Source organism: Neofelis nebulosa, chromosome 7, assembly GCF_028018385.1.
Source record: "Neofelis nebulosa isolate mNeoNeb1 chromosome 7, mNeoNeb1.pri, whole genome shotgun sequence".
Lineage (NCBI taxonomy): Eukaryota > Metazoa > Chordata > Mammalia > Carnivora > Felidae > Neofelis > Neofelis nebulosa.
The window spans coordinates 113161556-113177373 of record NC_080788.1 but is presented as its reverse complement, the minus strand read 5'-3'; the positions used below and the strand labels follow the sequence as shown (position 1 = coordinate 113177373).

At 44.1% G+C, this 15818-nt stretch overlaps 2 long non-coding RNA genes across 4 annotated transcripts in view; one reads left to right on the top strand and one right to left on the bottom strand.

Moving 5' to 3' along the window:
- LOC131517366 (uncharacterized) overlaps positions 1-15818 on the top strand; it is a 92146-nt gene that overhangs the window by 54620 nt on the left and 21708 nt on the right. For both annotated transcript variants that reach the window (XR_009264557.1, XR_009264556.1), the window contains exon 4: positions 11717-11845. This is a non-coding gene — a long non-coding RNA (uncharacterized LOC131517366). The remainder of the gene's footprint in view (positions 1-11716; positions 11846-15818) is intronic.
- On the bottom strand, positions 2423-9979 carry LOC131517367 (uncharacterized). Of its 2 annotated transcripts, none has more exons than XR_009264558.1 (2): positions 9867-9979; positions 2423-2727 (listed from the first exon to the last, which is right to left on the bottom strand). It is a non-coding gene; the product is annotated as an uncharacterized LOC131517367 (long non-coding RNA). The 2 variants fall into 2 exon arrangements; XR_009264559.1 differs by lacking the exon at positions 2423-2727 and adding an exon at positions 5756-5955.

Sequence of the window (15818 nt, the reverse complement as noted above, 5' to 3'; positions counted from 1 at the left end):
TTCAATATCCAGGCTTTACTAGAAGTCCTCCCCATATTTTGTACCATTTCTCTGAGCAGGTCTATCTGACCCTCCTGCAGAAAAGGCCAACACCGTAACCTGCAGAACTCCTGAGATGTATATGAAAATTAGATGCCTCTGTTGGGGACTTGCATCCCTGAGATGTTGGCATTTAAAAAGGACTTCCAGGGGCACCTGGGTGGCTCAGTTATTTTAGCATGCAACTCTTGATTTCGACTCAGGTCATGATCTCATGGTCATGAGATCAAGCCCTGCATGGGGCTCTGCACTGGGCATGTAGCCTGCTTGGGATTCTCTCTTCTCTCTCTCTCTCTCTCTCCCCCTCCCTCTTCCCCTCCCCTGGTCACTTTCTCTCTCTCTCTCTCAAAAACAAAATAAATAAATAAATAAACAAATAAATAAATGGTAATGTATAAAATTAATAAAAAATAAAAAGGACTTTCATTCATAGGCGATAGACCAATGTAGGTTTTAATTTCAGCAAATAGTGCATAAAATATTCAGATGACAGACCTCAAGGAGTGTTATAGAGATCATTTTCTTCTGATGGTTTGGCATACACAAGGTCACAGGCCCAAGACTTGAGGTGCAGTCACTCTGGGCAGGGAAGGCATGGAAGGTAGAGAGGGAAGATAGCCTGACAAAGAACATGTGCTTTGGGGCCTGGTTCAAATCCCTCCTCAGCCATTGACTTGCTGCATATTCTCAAATAAGCTATTTATCCCCTAATATTTTCAAGATATTCACATACAAAACAAAAATAATAATACTCATCTCATTGGCTCATTGTGAGGATTTAATAATATAATGTATATAAAACATAAATGATACCTAATATCGCTATGTATTAAAATGGCTTATCTACTGGGCTCCCAAGGATGACAGAAGTAGTGGGAAAAAAATAATCTTGCACTCATTCAAGAGGTGAACTACGCTCATCTCTGCATCTAGAACTGAGTCAAAAAGCAGGGGTCCGATGCTGCACTACCCCCAATTTTTAATTTCTGCGCCTCTCAAGCTGCAGGAGTCCCATTCCTTCTCTGTGTTCTTACCTGCAAGTGGTGCTGCTGTCTCCTTAGCAAACCAGAGACCTGTCAGGTCAGGCTTCTTCCCCAAAAGCTCCATTTTTGTTCTCCTTTGGAGCCTCTTCAGCAAAGAGGATCCTTGCCTTATTCCTTTGGAGGTTAAAACTCATGAGTATCTCTGGTGCAAAGTGCTGACGCCTGACCTAAGGCCTTCCCAGTATCCAGATGGGAAGTCATGCCTGAAGGAAGCAGCTGCCTCAGAGGAGGGCCATTAGATACAGAGGAATGCTGTCCAGGCTCTTGGAGAGCTCTCTTTCTCTCCCTTTTTCATTTCCTTCTTGTGTAGTTCATTGGAGGAGGGGCTCATGGGCCCCACCTTGCATAGCTAGCTGGTGGCTGGCAGGGCGTCTTCTGAATCACACAGAGGTCAGGAATTGGTGGGGATCACTTTTGAACTTCAGTGGGTTCCCTCCAGGGAAGTTATAAAAGCCCATCTCAGTGCTGCCAAGAGAGTTGCTGTTACAACAATAAGAAAGAGCAGCTGTTGCCTCTGGGACGGTTGTTCCAGAAACTCATAACAGCACGAGCCTTGATTTTAATATTCTTTTATAGAGGGGCTTGGAGAAGACATTTTGAGCTGGCAAATGTTTTTAATCATAACAGGGTATGTGTTCACCAAGGAGCCCTACAGAAACCAAGGGGAAAGCTGAGTATGACCCGAAGCAATTTCTTTGTGATAAAAGACATTTGACAGAGAGAAGAGGGCAAAGTAGGGAAGGAGAAGTGATAGTTGTTGTCTTAGAAGGCAGAATAGAGTCCAAATAAGGTTATTTTTGTTTTTTTTTAAGAGCATACACTGAGGAGTAAGATTGTTTCTACTCAGATACAGGCAAATATTTTAAAACCTACATTCTCTGTAACCCATGGGTAAAACTTCAAAAATATTATGGCTTATTCTCTGCATATGAGAGACTAACAGAATTTCCCCTCTTGTGAGTGTTGATTTTTAAATTATAACTGAAAAATTGTGGTGTCCGTGAAGTAATGCTGTTTAGAGGTCATGGATGATACTGATACAAATGGATGGTAAAGCCTGTGTGTGCAGCATGAATGAAGGATTCTTGCTCGTGTCCAGATATGTCTTGTCATGGTTTCTTCATTGATACCCAACTACTAGATAGGGGCCACCAAGTGGTTCAATGCATTTAAGAAAGTACCCAACTCTCTTGTTCTTTGATGAATTTGAAAAATCAACAGTTAGAGGAAGATCTGGGTAGGTCAGACCCATCCATCTACTGTAACATTAGCCAGTCCCCAAAGGAGAAGACTCTAAGAAACATCTTAAGTAAATAGGCTATCTTATAGAATGGAAGATGTAGGACATGATTTTTTTAATGAGGCCGGCTGGTGGCCCATGCGGGCCTCATGAAGTGACCACTAGGAGGACAACTTAGTCCAGCATGTGAGTCCTTAGCCTTGCAATTTGGGAACTCCCTTGCCTCCAAGGAGCACTCCAGTATGTGCTAGCTCTGAAGTATGGAGGGCCACTTTCCAAATTCATGAGACACTGATTTAGAGACACAATATTGTAGGACTCCTACTAACTGGATACTCATGTCCACTTATCTGGATTGCCTCCTTCACAGTGTCTTCCCTGGAGATCCTAAGGTTCCTTGGAGAACTGAAATCAAAGAGAGGGTTTACCTAGTCTCACAGGACTAGCTCTTCCAGAACCTGAAGAATTGTCCCAAATTTTTCAGGGGAGGACACTTTTCCACCAACCAAAGCCATAAATAGGTCACTCTCGGTTAGACTTATTTTCCATTTTTAACAATTATTTTCTTTGAGTACAGTTGACATGCTATGTTACATTAGTTTCAAGTGTACAACATATTGATTCAACAGCTCTATACATTATGCTATGCACACCACAAATGTAGCTACCATCTATCACCATGTGACATTATTATAGTATTACTATATTACTATATTCCCTATATTGTGACTTTTATTCCTTTAGATTTATTTTTAAAACCCTGACCAGGACTTTTCTATTTGTCTCCTATCTCTAGATTCCAAGGAGAGTTTTCCATTGTATTTGTCATTAGCATGTTACAATTTTCAAAATTATAGTTTATCTCAATAAGATAAGGTCCATTTGAGATTAGTAGTTTCCGGTGGCAATGCAGAAGTCTCCTGGGGCCCTTGACTGGTTTTGGGAGGCACTCCAGTCTTCTCTAAGATGTGTTTGCTGAGCATCTCTGAGGTGGATGATTTACAGGGGATGAATAACTACAGGGGACTAATCCCATTCGTTGTATGTTGATTTTTATCATTTCCAGTTTTCAAAGATGTCATTTTCTGACCTTGTTTCTAAATCCTAGGGCTAACTTCTGGAACTTTTCTGACTATTCAGAAGAATTACTTTTTTAGCATATTTCCTGGGTCATCAGGAACACAATTTGCTATAATTCTACTTAGCTGAGTTGCATATGTACAAAATCAATAAGAAATAAAACAATTCCATGACTTGCTCCTTTCAGCTTGAGGATTCTTCTTTCTCATTTAAAGTGGGGGCTGGGAGAATCTTGGGGATATTTCATAAATCAGTCTGTCCTCCAGATGTGCTCATGGCAAAGTGTTAGACCATCCCCACGGATTCAGGGGCCTGAGGCTATGGGACTGCCAGTATTTGGCCATCACCTGTGCACTTCTATTTGGAGACTCCACGGCCTCTCTGAAGAGCTCCTCTGCGTCTGTTCTAGGGACAGATAGTGGTCAACACCATCTGATGAAAGTGGACTAGGGGCTGATAACAGTGTTGTAAATGTCCCCGGAAACAGTAGGCTTTGTCATGTCACAATGGCTGTGCTGAGATGTACATGTGCAACCTACAGGTATGTGTGATGAGAAAAACACTGAGAGCCCAGGAAAGGAAACCTCAACCTTCTTCAGGCCCTCCCTTTAGTGAGGGCGGTGCCTGCCTCTGATATATTTGGGAAAATCTTTTAATTTCCTGGAGAAAGCCCAAGAACTTTGACCTTAAGGCCCCATGTAAGAATTTGATCCAGGATGTTGGAAAACCTTTAAAGAAAAGCTTTATTTTCAAAGCCCTTACTGACTTTCTGCATTGTTAAATGTTGAGATCAAAATTCACTTTGATCCTTTTGTTTAGGGAAAAATCATTCTGTGGGAACTTTAAAAAGGAAAAACGTTATTTTTTTTAAACAGTTTTAGATTTACCCATCTCCTTCGACTTCTCTTGGCTGTGACAGTTTGTCAGCTTCTCCTCGTTTTTAAGGACCTTAGTCAGGCATTTTGGAGAATGCCCCTCTACTAGAATCTATCTAATGATTTTTTTCATGACGAGGCTGGGGTTGTGAATTTTGAGGAGGAAGATCCCAGGGGCAAAGTGTCATCTTTATCACATGATACCAAGGTTACATACTATTAGCATGATTTATGACTGTTGATGTTGACCTTGACCGCCAGACTGAGATGAGCTTGTCAGTCTTCTCCACTGTGAAGCTATTCTTTTTCCCTCTTTCCCTGCTGTCCTCTTTGCGAGGAGGCCACTGTGCACAGCCACATTACAGGAGTGGGAAATTATGCCCTCCCTCTCTTAGGGCCGAGCATCTACAGAAATTATTTGGAATTCTTTTGCACGAGATTTATTTTGTCTCCTCTCCCTACCATTTATAATTTATTTATATTAGTGTGGGCTCATAGGTATCTATTTTATATTTGGATTATAGTCCAATACTACTTTATTTACATTGTTGCCCACATTGTTCCAATGTTGGCCATAGGGAATTCTGTGCTGTTTTGACATACACATCCATATGGGTTACTTCATGTTAATTTTTTTTAGTCCTTTTTTACTTTATGGCATTAGAAGATGCTCTAGGCTCATCTTGTATGTTTTACACCCTAGTCTTAGAATCAGCCATTTCTTTAAGGAGCCCTGGTTCCTTTTATTGGAGAATGGTATTAGAAATAAAGATGTGGGCATGAGGTATGCTCCTTGGTACTGGTATGTCATTTCTTCTAGGCCCTCTCAGCTGACAAAACAAAGAAATATGTGTGCATATATTAACCTGCGTGTGTACACATATCTATAAATATTCTATATGCCACCATCTGTGTCTATACTAAGCTAAACATGAGTTCATACTGCTGCCTCAAACTCCAATCCATTAACATATGGATTATTCCAGCTTCCTCCCCTTGCCTATTTGTAAATTTCAACTCCAACAGCGAGAAACCTGGTTCTGCAGGAAATTTTTTATGCAGATAAACAATGCTAACATTTGGGTGAAATTTTTCCAAACATCTCAGTATTCATCTCAGTTCATGTTCTTGCCTTTCTGCTAATATTTTTTTAAATATATATATTTATTCAATTTTTTGATTTTCACGTGTATGGTCCTTACCTTACATGCTGCTTCATATTGTGTTTTTTCCTACTTAACTACATACCAGCTATAACTTTTCAGGTTAATAAGGTCTGATGCCCATCTGTGTTTTTAAAAATATGTATTTGATAAATTAACTAGCCCCCTATTCATGAATGCTTTGGTTGTTCCCGGTTTTGTCACTATTAAAAATAATGCCATAGTGAAAAATCATTTTGCACATGTTCTCTATAGAAAATATTCCTAGGAATAGAATTTATTCTAAGATGGGAGTCTTTGAATTTTTCAGAGCACTTCCAGGAACATGTGATTTTATTTAGACTGAACTTCTAGGAGTCAGCCCCAATCTGATGGTTGATTTGGGGGCATGGCAAGCACAGAGGGGCTGCTTGGTGGGAGTCATGTCTATTTTCACCTCCATAGCAGAACCGATGCCTTCTCTCCTGCTGGCTGCCTTAGACATCACTGCTCTTCAGTCAGCACCTGGCGTCTCCCTAAAGTAAGAGTGTGGGGCTGGAACTTGATTGTTCTCCAGCTTAGTCTGACCCTACCCAGGGGCCAACTGCTGAAATCTGTGACCCTCAGTCTCCTCTCTCCCCTATGCTCCTATACTCGAACATTTCTATAGATTCCACCCTGTCCTAATTGACCGTGAAAGCTCTGAGTACGTCAGCCCCTGCTTGATTCCCAGAACACCATTATCACATATCTTTAAGTATCTAGGATGGGTGAGTCAATTTGCAGATCAAGCAAAAAAGAACAGAAATTAGATTAAATCTTCCCTCAAAACTTGGAGCTAAACCCAGGGCAAGACCTACTCGAAAGTGCCAGGGAAAGGCTTTGTCTGACATCCTAGTGTGCTGATGCTACAAATCTCTGCCTTGGTGTCAGATGTTAAGCTGCTTGCTGAAAAGTGCATAGAGACCTTTCACAGAGGTGTTTTCATTAAGGAATTTCTTAAGGATTAGAAGTCTTCAATGAGGGGCGCCTGGGTGGCTCAGTCGGTTAAGCGTCTGACTTCAGCTCAGGTCACGATCTCGTGGTCCGTGAGTTCAAGCCCCGCATCGGGCTCTGGGCTGATGGCTCAGAGCCTGGAGCCTGCTTCCAATTCTGTGTCTCCCTCTCTTTCTGCCCCTCCCCCGTTCATGCTCTGTCTCTCTCTGTCTCAAAAATAAATAAACGTTAAAAAAAAATTAAAAAAAAAAAAAAAGAAGTCTTCAATGAAAAGGCAAAATGACAGGTACTGGGGCCTGGGACCCCTCCTGAACTCATACCATGTGGGTGGACATTTATTTCCCTCGTGCATTTGTTGTGAGGATTAGAAAAGATAATTTGGTGCATTTGGCATATAATAGATATTCAGTAAATAGTTACAGTTTAAAAATAGCTAATATTTATCTAGGGCTTATTATGCACCAGACACTATTCTAAGTATTTTACATGTGCTAACTGATTTTGTCCCCATGAAATACTGTGAGTTGGGTGGGATTCCCCCCCCCCCCGCCAAATTTTATAGATGAGGAAAGTGAGGAAGGAAAATATAAAGCAATTGGCCCAAGGTCGCACAGACAGTAAAGGAAACGGCCAAGATTCAAGGTTAGCCACCATCTCCAGAGTTTGTATCTCCTTTCCAGCCCACTGGCTCTCAGCAAACAGTGTTCCCTGGTGGAATGGACACTGCCTTTGGAATCTGGGGCAGACACTGCTTAGACACCCCCTCAATATTCATTCTTCCCTACTTCCTTACTCACTGAACCCAAATATTTTTTGCAGTGTGGTATAACATGCCCAATTAAAACTACCTACGGGGGTACCTGGGTGACTCAGTTGGTTAAGCCTTGGACTTTTAATTTCAGGCCAGGTCATGATCTTGCACAAGTTCTTTCCTGAGTTTGGGCCCCGTTTCAGGCTCTGCACTGCCAGTGTGGAGCCTGCTTGGGATTCTCTCTCTCTCTCTCTCTCTCTCTCTCTCTCTCTCTCTCTCTCTCTCTCTCTGTCTCTCTCTGCCTCTCCCGATAGTGCATTCTCTCTCTCCCTCTCTCTCTCTCAAAAATAAATAAATAAACCTAAAAAATAAAAATAAACACCTCCACAGACTTTCTTGTAGGTAGAGTAGTCGTGTGACCCAGTCTGACCAATGAGACGTAAGCCAAAGGGACAGACTCAGCTGGCCCTCACCTTTCCATCTTGTCCCCTCCCTGCTTTTACTGCCCAATTACAGTTGTGATGCCTAGAAGTTCAATAGCCTTCTTGTGAGCAAAGGGATGAAAGCCATATGGCAGTATAGAGAAGCAGAAAGACAGAGGGAGCCTGGGATGTCAATAGCATTGCAAAACCACCCAGAAGTCCTGGAGGGCTTACATCTGACCCTTCTGGGAAAGAGAATAATTGTCCCCCTTTTAGTGAAGCTACTCTAAGTCTGGTTTCTTTCTCTTACCTGGAGCCCACAGCAATCATAACTGATATAAAACCCCAGCTGTACTAGTAGGTCTGTCAGGTGAGGGAGGTGTGTATCCATGTCTGTGTTTGACTTCATTAAGCTCTGAGCCTCAGTTTATTTATTTACTCTCATGTCTCCTGTTGTATCTCATAATATCTGGAAAGGCAGGTGCACAGCCATTAACAGCATCAAAGAAAGGAAGAGAAAGTGAGGAAAGGAGGAGAGAGGGAGAGAGGGAAGAAAAGAGAAAGAGAAGGAGCAGGGGGAGAACAGTAGGAAGGAGGGATGAAGGGAGGAGAGCAACAGGAAAGAAATTTCTCCCAGCTGGTCATGAATACCCATAGCGCAGAGTGTGGTGCAAAATAGGACTTGCTTCATTTCCCATCAGGCCACACAGAGTCAGCCTCAATGGATGCCTAGTAGTTTTGTGTTTCTGGGGCCTTGTCTTTACTCCCTCTTTTCTAGCCCTCTCCCAGTCTCTGTTTTATCTTAATGGTGCTTCCTGTGGTCAAGCCAAGGAGGCCTTCGATTCTATCTTACAAGGGCAAAAGGGGTATCCCCTACAGTTTTCTAGGTGGGATCAGCTTGATGGGTTCTGAGACTTAATAAAATCGACAGTAGCAAAAGCATGGATACAGGAACTAGACAATATGGATTGTTGTCCCATTCTATCACTTACCAGCTATGTGACCCTGAAGAAGTTACTTAGCCTTTCTGTGCCTTAGATTACTTATCTCTAAAATGAAGATAATAACAAGACCTATTTCATTTAGTTTTTGTGAGTTTATATGTAAAACATGCAGGATAGTTGTTCTCAACTGGGGACAACTTTGTCTCCACCTTCACCCCCAAAGGGCATTTGGCAATGTCTGGAGACATTTTTGGTGGTCATAACTGGAGGAAGAGTTGCATTTACCTAGTGGATAGAGGTCAGGGATGCTGCAGAACATCCTACAATGCACAGGACAACCCCCCACACAAAGAATTATCCAGCCCAAATGTCAGTAGTGACATGGTTGAGAACTCCTCAAAACAATGCCTTGCTCATGACAAGTGCTATATAAGTTATTGTGACTTCATGTTTTATGCTAAAGATTCCTTTTCCACTCAGAGTGAAGATAGAAGAGAATAAAAGGGGAAAAGGGGACCATTATCTCTGTTCTTCCACATATATGAGGGGAATAAGGATGAGAACTTCTAAAGAGGTTCCCAAAACTCAAAATGGTGTCTTAAAAATATCTCATGCAGTGCCTGGCATGTAGTAGGTGGTCAATAAACAAAGAGACTTCAGGACTATCCCACCTTTATCACTGATTGTAGGGAGGGTTGTTAATCTTTCTGTGAGCTGTAATTGCTTTGTATTTTCCTGAAACCTTTTGATACCAAATAAGAGGTTCGTGTGGTTGGGAGCATGGAGTTAAGCACTGACAGGGAGTGAGTCCTTCTCCACAGACAATGCTGCCATTCAAGGAAGGGGAGTCACAGGCTTGGTCTTGGGTGGATTGTGGGGGTGGGGGTGGATGTTAGGACTGAATCATGCCAAGCCATTCAGAGCAGAGGTCAGCAAACTGTTTCTGTAAAAGGCCACATAGTAAATAATTTAATCTTCATGGGCCAAGAAGCAAAATCAAGAATATTATGTAGGTAATCATAGAACAAGAGGAAAAACAAATTGCCATAAACTTTTAAGAAAATTAAAAATCTTATTTACATAATCAAATTCGAATTTGATATAATTTTCACATCATGAAATACTATTCTTTTGATTTTTTTTTACACTTAAGAATATGAAATCCAATCTGTACTCCCAGGCCATACAAAAACAGGAGGTGAACTAGATTTGGACTGTGGGCCATAGTTTGCCAAACCACTCAGCCTGTGGCTATTCTCATGCTGAACCCCTAGTCTGGTTCTCTGTCACCAGTTCTGGTCATTCTCTGTCCAGTTCCCCAGGAGCAGACTTACCACAAAAGTACCTTTGATTGCCTAGGGCTCTGGATTGGGCATACATGGGAGAAGTGTCTGTCCCTGACCTGGCATTGCTCACCACTGTGGGGAGACAGCCACAAATCAGGACAGTAAGAGAAAGGCCATTGTTGCACAGTGCCACAAGGCAGAGGGTGCGGGGGTCGGAGCCCCCCAAGCCACCGGAGAGCATAGACATGTGTATGTGGGGGAGTGTCATAGAAGCCATGTGCTTGAGCTGAGACCTGAGTTTTCTAGGGGGGGTGGTGTAAGTTTTCAGGGAGCAAATGGTGTAAATGATGGCGGGGGCATCCTGTGTTCAGGGATCTAGAGAGAAGTGTTGTTTTCAACCACTGGGATGCAATTTGAGGAGGGACAGTGTCTCACTAGAGGTGAAACCAGCAGGCAGGGGCAGCGTGAAGTCCTGTGGCTCAGCCTCTCAGACCTGCCAGGACCCTGCCTCGTTCTCATCTGTCGCCCAAGGGCCTGGCCCCGCTCCTCATGCCCATGCCTTGAGGCTGTGCCAAGATGCCTGCCTAGACCTCAGTGAATCACCTCCCACTGGACGGGGCAGATGCTGCTCTTTGCCTGCCCGGCGGCCTGCCACTCTGTGCCCTGCTGCTGGTCCACCTGCCCTGCCCCAGGGGGTTCCCGGTCTTCTGGCTTCTGCAGAAAGCAGCACTAATTTCTGGTTAATAAAATGGTTCCCCGGAATCTGGCCTGTTTCTGCTCCTTCTACTTCCCAATGAGATCTAGACTCCCCTTTTCTTTCTTCATCTGATTTGCAAGTGGGGGCCCTGGGGGCACCATGCTTGCACGTTCATACCTAACAGATCTAGGGGATGGGGCATAAGGTGTCCTTGCAATTCTGAGCTGTTCAGAAGCCCTGCTTCAGGGGCAGCTGCAGGGAGAGTGTCTCTCAGGATGTGTGATGAGGTGTTGGCTATCAGCTCAGGTTCGGCTGGAGGCCATTTCCCCATTTCAGATGTTAGATTTGGACTCTGTCGCTATCCAATTGGTTGTATTTCTGGAAGGTCTATAAGGAAGATACCAATATGAGGAGTTAAGACCCCTGGACTTCTGGCTTAGATAGCTAAGATTTCAGAAAGTGAGTGAATTGGAACCCTTAGACATTGCTGGTGGGATTGTAAAATTTAGTGCAGTTGCTGAGGAAAGCATATTGGCAGTTCCTCAAAAAATGTTAAACATTTGATGAAGCAATTTCACTCCCAGCTATATACCCAAGAGAAGCGAAACCATATGTTCACACAAAGACTTGTACACAAATTTCATAGCAGCCAAATATTCGTAATTGCTAAAAAGTGGTAGCGACCTAACGTCCATTGACTGATGAATGGATAAACAAATCGGATCATCGTACAAAAGGATATCATTCAGCCATAAAACTAGAAGGAGGTGCTAACGCACGCTTTAAGATGGATGGCCAGCAAAGCACCACTCAAAGTGAATGAAGCCAGACACAAAAGATCACATATTATGTTACTGCATTTCTATGAAATGGTCAGAACAGGTAAATCTACAGACGGTAAGTAGGTTAGCGGCCGCCAAGGGTTGGGACGGGATGAATGGGGAGTGATGACGTAATGGGTAGGGGTTTCCTTGGGGGTAATGGACATATCTTGAAAGTGGACAGTGGTGATGGTTACACAACATTGTGAATGTCATAAAAGTCACTAAATTATATACTTTAAAAATGGTTGAAATGGTAATTTTTATGTTGTGAATTTTATCTCAAAAGAAAAGTGAGCGAAGTCATCTTTCAGCCTCCTGTGTATATAGAGTGGTGAAGCAGTGGTGTTTCAGATGTCCTTCTGTCCTGGTTCTTACAGATTCTGAAGTTGGATGGGCCTGAATCCACCTTAGAATGCTCCTGCAGAATAGGACAAAATGCAAGATTGGCGTCTCTCTAATCCCAGGAGCAGGCAACGATTTCTCTCCTGTGACACCATGGGGACAAGGTATTGGTATTTTTATGTTTCATCTGTTATTCTGATGGACTTTGGTGTCTGCACTCAATTTTCCCACTTGCCCTAGAGGCCCAGGACTTGTCCAGGCAAGATTCTAGGCCCACTGTGTGCCCTGAGTTGTCCCTGGTCTCTCTCCACAGTGTGTCTCTGCCCAAGAAGGAGCAATTCACAGGCTCACACCTTCCGTGGACCCCTGTTCAGACTTTTGTGTCAGGTTCTGTCCTGGGCCTGAGGATCTAAAGATGAACAAGATGGAGTTCCTGCTCTCAGGGAACTGGTCGGGGAGGCAGAAAGGTGCCTGAGAACCACTGGTGTGATAGAGGACATGCGTGAGGTGATGGGGGGAAGGGTCCACGGGGAGACACCTGCACGGAATCTGCAGAGACAGCAAGAATTCGTCAGGAAGACAAGGCAAAGAGCCATGATGTGTGAAAGGGCCTGGAATGCTGAGGGAAAGAGTTGAGAATGGAGTTGGGGGTGGGTAAGTAGACAAGCAGATAAAGTTGGACCACTAGATAGGGGCAAAGCTTGCAATGCCTGGTACACTAGCCTGAGTTTAGAATTTATCCTGATAGCAAAGGAAAACCACTCAAGGAATTTAGGAAGGGAAGTTCCATCATTTGATTTGCATTTCAGGGGGTAGGTCGTCTTGGGAGAAAAATAGAGGCTAGATCAGAGAAAGAGTGGCATGGGGGTTGGCAGGAGGCTGCCTCAGAGTCCATGCGAGATGATGGAGCCAGACAGAGGCCATGTGCATGAAAGAGACAGAGACAGAACTAGCTGGGCTGAGATGCTGATTAGCTGGTGGTGGTTCAGGAAGGCAGGAGGAATAGGGAGAGAACAGTTCTGGGAGACCCCTGGACTTCTGGCTTGGGTAGGAGTCATCATGTGACAAGAGACCCAAAGGAGGAGCAGATTTGGAAGACAGATGACAGGATGAGTGTGGGGCAGGGTGAGCCTAAGTGCCTGAGGCACATCCACGTAGAAAGGTCCAGCAGGCCAGTGGGTAGAGAGTTGGCACCTAGGTTGGAAGGCTGGGTGACTTCGCCTGTGTTTCCCTGCGTGCATGTTCCATTCCTCCCCAGGAGTTCAGTTTTGGCAACTGTGACCTGGAAGCTGCTGGTGCCTGCTCCTGTCAAGGTTATTCTGGTTTAAACTCTCTCTTCCTGTTGGCATGTGATTTCATGCTTTTCACTTCTCCCTTTAAATGGAAATGCAGAAAGAAAATGATCTTCGCCCTCCAGTGGGGATTGAGATTTTTTTTTCCTCTCTTAGCTCTGACACCTGCTACTGTTTCACTCGCTATTAAAGGTCTGTGTGACCGGGTGGCTTGCCTCAGGCAGTGCTAAATGGGTGTGTGGGAGGGCCGGGAGAAGAGTCAGGAAAGAGGTATTAGAAAGTGACTCACAAAGATGGGCAAGCTGGGGCTTGGGAACCAGAGTGAGGGTTTCCCAGGAAGGACCCATGGTATGTGCCCCAGAATAAAGCTGCCACCCCATCTCTGGTACCTAAGGCTCTGCAGCCCTTTCTAGGGCTCCTTCCTACTACTCACCTCCTCTCATCTGCCTTCTGGCCACACTGTATTCTGCCTTGTCTAAGGTCACACAGCTCATACACAGTGGAACCAGAATACAAAGCTGGGTCGCAGATGTCAGTGTGCCCTTTATCCCTCCACTCCAATGCCTCTGTCACCATGACAAATGATTCCATCAGGGGGAGAATAAAGGGCAAGCTACCTGCCAAGCCAACCCAACCCAACCCAACCCTCCTTGGCTCTAACCATGAATGACCCGGCGGGGTGGGGTGGGGGGGGGGGTTCCACCTGTAAGGCCAGCCATCAGGAGAGAGAGAACAGGCTGGGGTGTTCTGTGCAGCCCCTTGTTCTGCTTCCTGTGGGAGCCTGCCACCACCTTGGTTTCCTCTTCCTCTTCAGCCCTGCTCAGGCTGTAGAGCAAGGTGGGAGCCACCTTCTAGTCCCAGCTTGTTTGCCAATCTATTCTCTTGCAAACAAATCCTGCCTTGTGGTATTGTTGCTGTAATGGGAAAGAGGTTCATCTATTACCAATTCTGCACTGTGGGCAGACTTTTAAGGGATCTGTCTGTTTTCAGTTCCATATTAATCTGCTTTGTGCTATAGCTCCAAATATCTTCTGCTCATAAATGTGGGGTCATTTCACGTATGGGCTCAGGGTGGACAGGGGATAATATTTCTCTTCTTACATTTTCAAATGAGGCAAGGCTAAAGGAACTTGTCCTACCTCAAGACAATACCTGAAAGGATTTGGGCAAGATAAAAACCCAAATCCTTTACCTACGAAAAGTCTTTGCACAACAGAGCTAATAAGAAGCATATGTACTGTGTGTATGTGTGTGTGTGTGTGTGTGTGTGCGCGCACGTGCACGCATGCAAGCATGCACATTAAAGCTGTTGAGATCTCAAACTACCCTTCTTGGCCAGCAGTACTTCCTTACTGGAAAGAAGAGGAGTCTCAGTGATGTTCAAGGCTTCCTTTTTATCTGGGAACACTGTGGGTCTTCAAAGGACTAAATCAAAGAGTCGGAGATCCTTCCTCATGTTCTTCAGGCCGGCTGAGGGCACATTTTTCAAGATCTTCTTCCTGTTTCTCCCAGAGAGCTCTAGGCTGAGACCCTGCTGGTTAGAAATCCCGCATCACAAGGCTTTGCCTGAGTTTAATCTCCCTAATCCAGATGCTGTCAAGGCATTAGGTCATGTTTAACAAATGAAAACCACACATCTTGGCCTCAGTGGGCAGACCAGTCAGAGGTAAGCTGTCGGAGGCCAGGAGTGTAATCTTGGAATGGACCCAGGAATTCTGCAGCCACCCACCCCACCCTGCATCTGCTGCCCCAACCATTTTTCCTCTGATGCCAGTCCCTGCTGAGCTTAAGGAGCAGGAAGGAGTTCTAACCCAGAAAGGAAGATTTAAATGTCCTTAATTCTCTGCCCTGAAACATCGTTCATTAAAACCCTAATGCTTCAATCTTTTTTTAGATTGCATTTCTTGATTTATCTCCCCTCTCCTCAAATGGGAACCTAGCGACTTGCAATTACCATTATCTGAGAGATGTGCTTGCGTACATAGCCAGGGGCTTAGATGTGCTTATTATTTGCAGAGTGTGTTTTGTGCTTTCCCAGGTTTTTCCTTGCTTACGTGATGCTACTTAAAATCTACTGTGTAATCTTCACACTCTGGGTCTCATTTACTTTCAGGCTTCTGGGCCTTCAGATCTGTGTGTGGCCTGCCCATCTATGTATTATTCATAGACACACCTGTTCTCAAGTAAGAATCCAAATAGAGATTAATTTATTTATTTTTTTTTAAATCGGAAGAGAAGGAATCACAGCTCTAGTTGTAAACCCACTGTCCCCTCCACTCAGAAGTTATTCCCAAAACATCTCTCAAAAGCCCTTCTCTCCACAGCAAAAGCCTGCCTCCTCTCCAAAGGAGATCTCCAGCAGGGTGCCTGCTGTGGGGACCTCTGGCCAGAGGCACGCCTCTGTAACCTTGGATGTTGTTCAGTTGTGTTCTTTGCCTGACAGGAATGGTTCAGCTGTGAGAGCAGGCCTGAAAGCACTGGAAAACCTTTAATTTTGATATAAAAAATTTTCCAGAATTTAGAGGAGGGAGCACATTGTATCCTAGGAGAATCTTGCAAGGCTTACATTATTGTCAGACTTTAACCTCTGCTAATATTGATTAGTTTTGTTCCTAAAATTAACTTAAAACATATTTGACGTAGTCTTGCAATTGAGGATTACTCCTAATCTCTTAGTAATTCCTTTAGTATGTAGTTGTCTTTGAGCTTCTTCGTTGCGTTGGCTTGAATAACACCTCATGCTATGGTAGATTTTTCTCCCAGAATGAACCAGCTGTCATTTTGTCACAAAGCAATGCAGCAGGTGGCCATGACTTAAGTGGCAGGGAAACCCAGGAAAACTCCT